This window comes from Cornus florida, unplaced genomic scaffold (assembly GCF_030987335.1).
Source record: "Cornus florida cultivar Cherokee Brave unplaced genomic scaffold, ASM3098733v1 CherokeeBrave_3.0.0_Hap2_Chr01, whole genome shotgun sequence".
Lineage (NCBI taxonomy): Eukaryota > Viridiplantae > Streptophyta > Magnoliopsida > Cornales > Cornaceae > Cornus > Cornus florida.
In genome coordinates, this window is record NW_026775571.1 from 58,984,801 (window position 1) to 58,994,907 (window position 10,107).

The 10,107-nt window shown below is 37.8% G+C and overlaps 1 pseudogene; it reads right to left on the reverse strand.

The window, feature by feature from the left end:
• Positions 1-2,437: 2,437 nt before the first annotated feature.
• On the reverse strand, positions 2,438-2,536 carry LOC132283462 (small nucleolar RNA R71; annotated as a pseudogene).
• Between the last annotated feature and the right edge of the window lie 7,571 nt (positions 2,537-10,107).

The window sequence follows — 10,107 nt, forward strand, 5'->3', positions numbered from 1 at the left end:
ATCATACCTTGTAGAACTCTTGGAGAGGAAGCTTAGAAGAGGAGGAGGCTAGAGACACCATTGGAGACTCTTCATCAACCAAGAAGTAAATCTCTACCACGCAGTTAGCCTCTGAGGGTTGGAGAAACACTACCATGAGTGGCTAGACATCCTCTTGGGGCTAAGGTTAGCCCCAAGCATGCTTTCTACATCTTGATTTTGTGTATTATTGAGGGATTAGTGTTGTAATATATGTTTGGCACTTTTATTTATATAGATCTTGTTTATTCAATGATTTATGTGGTTTAATACTTCCAATTGATCATTTCATTCTATCCATATGTCTATGTATACTAGAATAGATGTTCATGTGTTTGTCTCTATTTCCTGTATTATTGATGCATGTCTATGTGTATTAATGCCATAGATCTAGATATTGTCAAAACATTATGTTTAATGGAATACTTTTGTAATTTTTTTGATGGTTTATGCTCATTTCTTGATGGATTATGCATCTCCCTTAGCTTAATTAGTTAAATTTCATGTGATTAGCTTAATTGTAGTGTAGTGGTAGCATAGTTGTTAGATAGGAGGACAATCCATGCTTGTTGTTTGATGTTCCATACTTTTGAATGCAAGTAACATATGTCTCTAACCTTGTGGTGTATTTGGCTTGTGAACTTAATGAAAGGATTAATGACTAGCTAAATATATTGTGCTTTTCACATGCTATTTAGACAATATATACTTAATTGTTAGATATATTGTGCTTTTCACATATTGCTTAGACAATATATGCTTAATTGGTCACCCTTGCTAATTGAATCAACCAAACACACACACACATTAATATTGCAACACACATTTCCCTTATTAGTCACTTGTTAAGGGTGTAGAAAAGTATTGTTTGGTGGTGACCTCTAAACCCCGAGATCTCTCTCTTTTACTCTTACTCTTTATTGCATTCAATTATTTAGTTTAATTTGCTCTCTAGTTTAATCAACCAACCAACTATTTGTTTGATCACTCGACCTACTAACCCTAATAGCGATTCCATAACCAAATTCGACTCCAACCCTTGGGACGATCCCTACTCACTCTTGCTACTTTAGTAGTAGTGTTAGTAGTGGTTTTTGTAAATTAAAACTTGACCTAAAAGGCTTTTCTTGAACCACACATTCTCTACATCATTTTGGCGTATATCAAGCGGCTTCTATCGTCAAATTTTGGTACCGTTGCCGGGGATTAGGCAATGTCGTATTTGTGGAATCAATTAGGAATTAGTACTCCTTTGATCGTGTCTTTACTTTGTTTTTATTTTTCTTTTGATTACTTATTATGTTTGTTCATCTTTGACAAGGAGCATTGAGATAGGAAGCAGGCAAAGGAGCATTCAAGTAAAGGAGCTAATCAAGAAAGGAAAAATGCTAAAAATTTTAAAAAAATTGCTAAGCTAAGCTATAAATTTGGAGTTGAAGTGCTAAAGGACCTTTGTGAGACTTTCTTTACTCAATCCCTTAGTTAAATCGTCGGCCCGTGTGGAGGCTTGTTTTTAATTTCTTAGATAAATCATGAGCCCGCGTGGAGGCATTTTAATTATTCTTCGCATTGTTATCAAAGCATAGGAGTATGGGTTAAGTGTTTGTGGAGGAAGATTCATTGAATTGTTGTGAAGTCGAAGTGGTTGTTCATTCATTGTGTTTATGTGTTTTTACATTGTGCATGCATGCTTATAGATCACTAAGACCAACTCTTATCCCTCTTGATTTGCATCTTGAATCCATAGGTAGAAATCCTAGGGGAAGAGGAAGTTCTAGTTCTACCTGATCCATTACATCAATGGAAGGCCATAATGAAGAGCATGTAGAGGACCTTGGTCACATAGACCAACAAGGTATCCTTCATCCAAATGTGCATCATGAGAACATTCAAGCACCATTAGACATGCCTAGGCCATTCATTCACCAACCATAACAACAACAAGGCCAAGTTCCATTTGGAATGCCAAGGCCAATGAATGCTCAACAACCTCCCATCATTTAAGGAAATCAAAATCAAGGTGCCCATGTTGCACCTCAAATTGCTAATCCTCCACTTGCTTTAAGAGATCACTATGTGCCTAATGAATACAATGCACCCACATGCATTCAATTGCCACCATTTAGAGCACATCACTATGAAATTAAGCCACAAACCATTCAAATGCTTCCTAACTATCATGGACTTCCAAGTGAAGAACCTTACAAGCATTTGGATGAGTTCTAGAAGTATCTTCTACCATAAAATATACGGACATGCCGGAAGAGGTCTTAAGACTCAAACTTTTTCCATTCACCTTAAAAGACTAGGCAAAGTATTGGTTTAACAATCTTAGGCCTTTTTCAATCACTTTTTGGGCAGAAATGCAACAAGAGTTCTTGAAGAAGTACTATCCGGTTTCTAAGACCAATGCCATGAGAACCTCAATTCGAGAATTTTCACATGGGGATGGAGAAACGTTTCATGAGGCATGGGAACGCTTTAATGAATTGCTTAGGAAGTGTCCACATCATGACATGCCCAAATAGCAATTAGTTCAATATTTCTTTGAGAGCTTATCGGATAATTACAAAGGCATGGTTAATACTTCCATAGGTGGCTCATACATTGATAGGCATGAGGATGACGTGTGGCGTCTTTATAAGAGCATGAGTGAAAATTCTTTGCATAGAACATTATCATCCAAGAATGGTAGAAATTCACAAGGTAAGAAGATTGATGGCTTACATCAAGTCGACCATTCAAATGAAATAGCCGCCGAAATGAAGTCTTTATCTCAAAGGTTTGATCAATTTTTTATTAACCAAAACTCAGCGAACCAAGTATCTTCCTTTCCTAACCATTCTCATCGTGCATCAAATGAAACATGTATAACTTGTTCTAGTGTTCTTCATTCTACTTCTCATTTTCCTCACGAACAAGTGCAAAATGAACCTAATGAACAAGTCAATGCAGCTTTTGTGAACCAAGGGAACAATCCTTATGGTACTCATTATAATCCAAGTTAGAGAAATTATCCAAATTTCTCTTGGAAAAACCAAGGAGAGGGCTCAAACCCTTCCCAAGGTGGTTTTCAAGGGAAGTACATTCCACCCCCACTTCAAAACCAAGGATCCCAAGGTTATAAACCTTATCAATCATAAGGGAATTAATTTGCTAACTCTCATTTTCCCAACCAATCTTATTCCCAAGGAAATGCTAGAAGTCCCGCCTTTGAAGAAAAAGTTTTGAATGCTTTGGGCACTCTTGAGGCAAACACACAATTGCTTCATTCTTACTCTCAATCCATTGCAAAGCTAGAAACCCAAGTAGGGCAAATAACAAGCATTCTTAATGCAAGAAAGAAGGGAAAGATGCCTATGAATGCCCCACCTAAGCAATAATGTGTTGTGAAAACCCATTCCTCATCGGAAGGCCACACCATTGAACATGTTAATGCGGTGAGTACCTTCCGGAGTGGTAGGATTGTGGACAATCAAGTCAAAAAGTTCAATGAAGAGAGTGAACCAGTGCAACCTCAAGTTGTCACCCGTCCCTTTTCTCATCCCATTCCTCCTTCATTGCATATACATGATCTTGTGAATGAGAAAGCTTCAAAATGTGATTTGAAGAATGATTTTGAAAATGATTTGAAGAAAGATTAGCCAAAAAATGAATTTGAAAAGGTTTTGTAGAAAAATGATTTGAAACAAAGTGATTTAAAAACTTCTTGTGTTAAAGAGACTTCAAAGAAAAATTTTGAAAAGAGTTTTGAACCAAAAGCCCCATTTCCGGATGCCTTAAAAGGATCCATTTCAAAAGACAAGCAAAAGGCAACCAATGAAATCATGGAAATGTTTAGGCAAGTTAAAGTCAATCTTCCACTTTTGGATGCAATCAAGCAAATTCTGGCTTATGCCCAATTCTTGAAAGACTTGTGCACCCAAAAGCGGAAGAACAAGAGCCAAGTACCAAGAAAAGTGGTTTTAACTGAGCAAGTGAGCTTAATTTTGCAACATAACACTTTACCAAAGTTTAAGGACCTCGGTTCACCTACTACTTCATGCATTATTGGTGATCATATCATTAATCGGGCGCTTCTTGACTTAGGAACAAGTGTTAACCTTCTTCTATACTCGGTTTATGTCAAATTGGGCCTAGGTGAATTGAAACCAACGTCGGTAGTTTTACAACTTGCCAACCGATCCATTAAGAAGCCTAGGGGTATAATTGAGGATGTATTGATAAAGATTGACAAATTCTTTTTCCCCGTTGATTTTGTTGTCATTGACACGGAACCGGTCCCCAATCCTAAAAGCCAAATTCCCGTTATCCTTGGCCGTCCTTTTTTGGCAACCGCTAATGCCAACATCAATTGTAGGACGGGGATAATGAAGATCTCATTTGGCCACATGAAGGTGAAGTTAAATATATTCAATCCCACACCCAATTCGTTTAACAAATATGAAGGAGAGGTTAATGTTATAGATAAATGCTATGATCTTCAATGTCAAGGAAGTGAACATTTGTGTAAGACCAAAACTTTAAAGGAATCATCTTCAACCTTGCATTCTCAAAGTCTTGTTTCAAATTCTTGCCTTAAAAGGGCATGGAAGCCCAAAGATTGTGATTGCATTGATAAGGGATCAAAAGTTTCTTTTGAGCTTAATCCAACAAGTTCTTCAAAGAACTATTTATTGGGTGTAGTTCAAAGCATCTATCACCCCAACAAGGAAGGGATGCAATACAAGATCTTTGATCCGAGCTAAAAGAGCCCAACGTCTTGCTAAAGATGTTAAAGACTAGCTAAACATTTCGTAGGGTGTCAAAACCCTATTCGTCCCTCATTTCTATCTTTAATTTCATTTCTTGCGAAGTCTAGATACTTGTTTTTGGTTCATATGCATTGCTAGGAACTGTGATTAGGATTGCATGAACTTTTATGTTGTAATTGAGCATTCTGCATAACTTCAATCGATCTCAAACGAGAGTTCGATCGATCGAACTTCCATCTGCATCCAACACTTAGAAAAATTTTCGACCTGCATCCAAATCACCTCTCTGTCCCACTATTCGAACTTATTCTCAGATCGATTAGAAGACCTTAGATAAATCCAACTTCGAAGTTCGATCGATCTCGTGCTCCAACACTTAGAAAAATTTTAAGCCTGCATCAACTTGCATATTTCAACTCTGTCTCATCGATCGAAAACATTTCAAGATCGATCTGAAGTTCTTCGATCGATCCAACTTCAAAGTTCAATCGATCTTGAGTTCCAATACTTAACCAAAATTTTGAACTAAAAACCTGCATATTTTTGCTCTCTGTCTGATCGATCGAACATTTTGTTCAGCTTGATCTCAGTTCTTCATCTCACCATCTTTTACTTTGTTTGACTTTTTAATTTTAAAAATCCAAAAATATTTTTATTTTATTTCAAAAATCCCAAAAAGATTTTATTTAATTTAAAAAAAAAAAAATTAAAAACTCCAAAAATATTTTTATTTTATTTCAAAAATCCCAAAAAGATTTTATTTAATTTAAAAAAAAAAATTTAAAAACTCCAAAAATATTTTTATTTTATTTAATTTTTACTCTTATTTTTCAAAAATCTAAAAATATTTTCAATTTTTCAATTTTAATTTTTAATTTTTAATTTTTAATTTTAGTTTTTAATTTTTCAAAATTTTCAAAAATTCCAAAAACACTTTGAAGAGAGATCATCACAGTTCGATCGATCTGAAATCTCAGTTTGATCAATCGAACTGATCGGGAAAAGTTTTTAAAAATAGACCTTGAGGGTCTCAAGATCGATTCATTAGATCAATCCAACCCTCCAAACCCTTGTCCCTTATTCCCGTCACCACTGTGCACCCATCTTCATCATCTTCTCCGGCAATTGTCCGGCGAGATCCACACGTTGATTCTCTTTCTCTCCTTTCGGATTTTCATCTCCATCTTCTTCTCATCTTCTCTAGCAACTTGAGGTAAGATCCGAGCCACATCTTGTGATTTCAAACTTCAACTTATTCAATACATGTTGCCTACTGTTAGATCTAAGATGTATTGTTGATGATTTCCTCCATTGATGAAACTTGAAGCATGTTATGTATATACATATATATATATATATATATATATATATATATATATATATATTGAGTTTTGATTTGATTTGTGGGAGTATGGGCTTTATAAAGTGACTAAGATTGAGGAATTGTTGTGTTGATGGGCCCATGACACTGTTCGTGTGGCCCCCGTGCTTCTAAAGTCACAGATCTGTGACCTTTCAGTTTTCATCTTTGCGCAGTTCGATCGATCGAACTTCTATCTCAGATCGATCTTGAGAGATCGATCGAACTCAGTTTTTCAGTTTCTCAGATCGATCGAAGTTTTGAGATCAATCTCAAACCTTTTTATGATCGATCGAACTTCACAGATCTCATACACACACTTCATTCATTATGTATTATGTTTATGCTATCTCATATATGCCCAATCCTGTGATATTCCACATTCGATGCATTTCATACTTACATTATTTAGCATGCTTCATATCCTGTCACTTGCATATTTCATGTCATCTATATGTTTTGTCTATCTTATTTGACATGCATGTTTCTATTTTGTGCTTTCAATTCTTTATTCTGGCATTGACTCCCCTTGCAAGTTTTTTAAATTATTTTTCAAGCCATGGCTGAGCTGGCTGGTGTGGTGGAGATGGTAATGGTGAATGCTCATGCACAGGAAGAGCCATTAGAGCCTACTCCACCTCAGTCACCTACTCATGAGGCTGATCATATTCCATCTACTTCTGAGGCTCAGCCGACGTTTACACCATCTCCATCTCCATCACCGACTGAGGTTGAGGCTGAGTATTCACTATTACCATCTCCACCACACCAGCCAGCTCAGCCAGCTCGACAGCGTGATAGGCCCGCGCCTAGATATGCACATATGACAGTGGATCATGAGTCAGTGTTTGACACAGATTTTTTCTCCAAATCAGTGCTGACCTGATCAGCTTATCATGATATTATCCAGAGGGGCCTTGCAGCTATTCTTGCCCTAGTTACTGAGCCAATCTACCCGCGGCTAGTACGGATGTTCTTCCAGAACCTTCAATCGTCCCCGTGTTCCATGGCAGAGCTGGTCACTACTATAGATGACCATCAGATTATTATTACTGTGGACACACTAGCCAGATCATGCCATTGTCCACACCGATGCCCTCCGGAGCTACAGGAGCTTTATCCTAGGCTATACAGGCCTTCTTATGCCGACATGGCAGTTTTATTGACAGGTCACCATGCCAATGGTGAGACTTTCGCCACCCGCACTTTTCTTCCAGATGACCTATGGTTCTTTGATTCCGTTCTCTTTCAGAACATATATATGGCCGGGCACAAGATTCAACGGCGAAGAGACTATCTGACAGCCCTCTACGCATTTTATACAGGCCACTGGGTATCTATCCCCACGCTCATCTGGAGCATGATAAGGAAGCTATTCGATGAGTATATCAGCAAGAAGAAGCCCGGAAGGGCCAAGTCTCTCCCATTTGACCACCTCATCACCCAGATACTTATTGATCAGCACTATCATTTCCATCCTCAGGAGCACCCTGAGAGAGGTTCCTGTCACTTCTTGAAGAAGGACTGGAACAAGAGTTACATGCTATTGTCACCAGACTATAGGACCACGTAGTAGTGGCTGCAGAGGAGCTCGAGGCTGAGGAGGCAGAAGCAGCAGCAGCAAACCCGCAGTGGACGATGTACCAGTAGGTCCAGCTACCAAGCACATAGACATCGATTTAAAGCGACCTGCAGATGACGCAGAGCAGCACTCTCCAACTGGGTCGCCAGTACACGAGGAGGAGCAGACTTAGGATCTTTCTTCTGATTCATCCGTACCTGAGGCTCCTAGTCAGGCTCTTGAGGATGTAGTGGTTGCTATCAGAACTGGTACTGCTACCATTCAAGCCGATGTTGTAGCCCAGCGAGCTGATTTTGCTACATTCCGCACGAATGTCATGACTGCACTCTAAGAATTATCTAGGGATATCCGCGGAGCTCGCCTTGCCTGTCCTACCTCGTCCACCTGAGATTCCCAGTTTCTTCTATGTTTTCATATTACACCTCTGTGATCTATACTTCATTTTTGTCACTGTATATTATTTGCAGCCGGATATGTCGGCTTTGCTCTTTTGATGTACTCTATACTTTATTTTCTTTAAATATGTTTTTGCTATGGATGCCGTCTATTATATTGTTATCTCTATATGTTTGACTCCATTAGGTACATCACAGTGACTTCAGTGAGAGAGTGCTACCCGATTTTCAGGACCACCCTTATACCTCTCTCACTATTTTATTTCATTTACACTTGCATGTCCATTGTGCACTGATTATCCCTTTTTGTTATCTAATGAATTTATCCGAGTGCCAAATTTCAGGACCACAATTAATCCCAAGTTTGGGGGGCCTATACCACCTACTTTGGATACTTCAGTCCCAGCTATTCTTTGCCTTAATTGCACCAGTATACTTTTTCCTTTTGTTCTCTTTGCACATTGAGGACATTGTGCCGTTTAAGTTTGGGGGTAATGCTGTACTTTACAGTGTTAGCTTTAAACTTCAAAATTTTGAGCATGGCTTGTGTATTTGAGAGATTCTCTATGATTGGTCCATATTTAGCTATGATTTTGATCTTTTGAGGACTATATTGCTTAAAATTTAAAAATTGCTTAACTTGAGAGTCCAATACTCCTTGTATGCCTTATGGATGCCATTTAGGAGTAAATTTCGAAAGATTGATATCTTGGTTGCACTTGTGGTCCATATCATCTTGATTTTGTGATTGTTTTGAGATTCACTTTAGAATTCTACACTAGCACCGGCGCACACTAGCATTCATTTGTGGGGTACATGCTTTGTTGATTATTGAATTGGTTATATCCCAATTGGACTAATAGTGCATTGAAAGCTTTCATTCTTGATAAAGGTGGATAACAACCCCTTTTTACTAAGTAGCCAGGATTTTAGCCTCATCAAGCACTGAATTTCTTGTGCCGAAAGATGAAGGGCCCAAACTCTAGGTTAATAATTGAACTTAAAAAAAAAAAAAAAAAAAAAGTTGCAAAAGCAATAAAAAAGTGAGGACTTCTCCCAAAAGGTGAGAAGTGGGAAATGATTAGATGGAGGTTGTCTTGATTTGTAGCCTAGTTGATTTGAGCTTGTAAGTCCATAGTGGTGTTTGAACGCCTAATGCCCTAAAGCCATCTGGTTTGGGAGTCCTTGACCTAACGCTCGATCTCATAAACTACTAGAAAGCTTAATAGATCAACACATTGCACCATGCTTCCATCTTTGATCCTAAAAAAAAAAAAAAAAAAGGGAAAAATCGAGTGAAAAGAATAAGCGCACCTAGAACAATAAAACTTTAATAAAAAGTTTACTTTTTGTCTTGATGATTGGTACTAGATTTGTGTGCTAGTTTGAGAGTAAGGATGTGATCATTTCTTTAGTTGGCTAAGATAGCAACATATTTGATGCCAATCCACTCAAAAAGGATTCTAGAATTGTTTTAATTTGCATGATCATTTTCTTGATGTGTGGAGGACCATACTTTCTTGCTTGATGTTGAGATTTTGGGAGATTGCTTAGAAATGTTTGAAACATTGCATACTTGAGGTAGTTTTCTCCCAATACTTGTTTGCAATATTGGTGCCTCTTTTGTGAGAATGAGCTTAATGTTTGTGGGTACCATTTCTGGAAACCCTCACGAGACTTCACTAGTCTACTAGGGGTAACCTAGGGGTTTAAAAGGCTTATTACATATGCTAAGTGCAATTGTGTTCCCTATGAAAGTGGCGTTATCCATTTATTGTTTTCTAGTTCATAGTTGTTTAGTTATTCATTTCATTCCTTTACTTTCTAGTTCATTGCTACGGACTAGCAATATTTAAGTTTAGGGGTGTGATGAGCGCTGAAAAGTGCGTATTTAAACTCCTTAAGCTTAGTCATTCTAGTACCTTTATCTATCTTACTTTACCATTTCGTACTATTTCCATTTTCAGGCACTTATCCCGAAAATAAGCTAACTCAGCC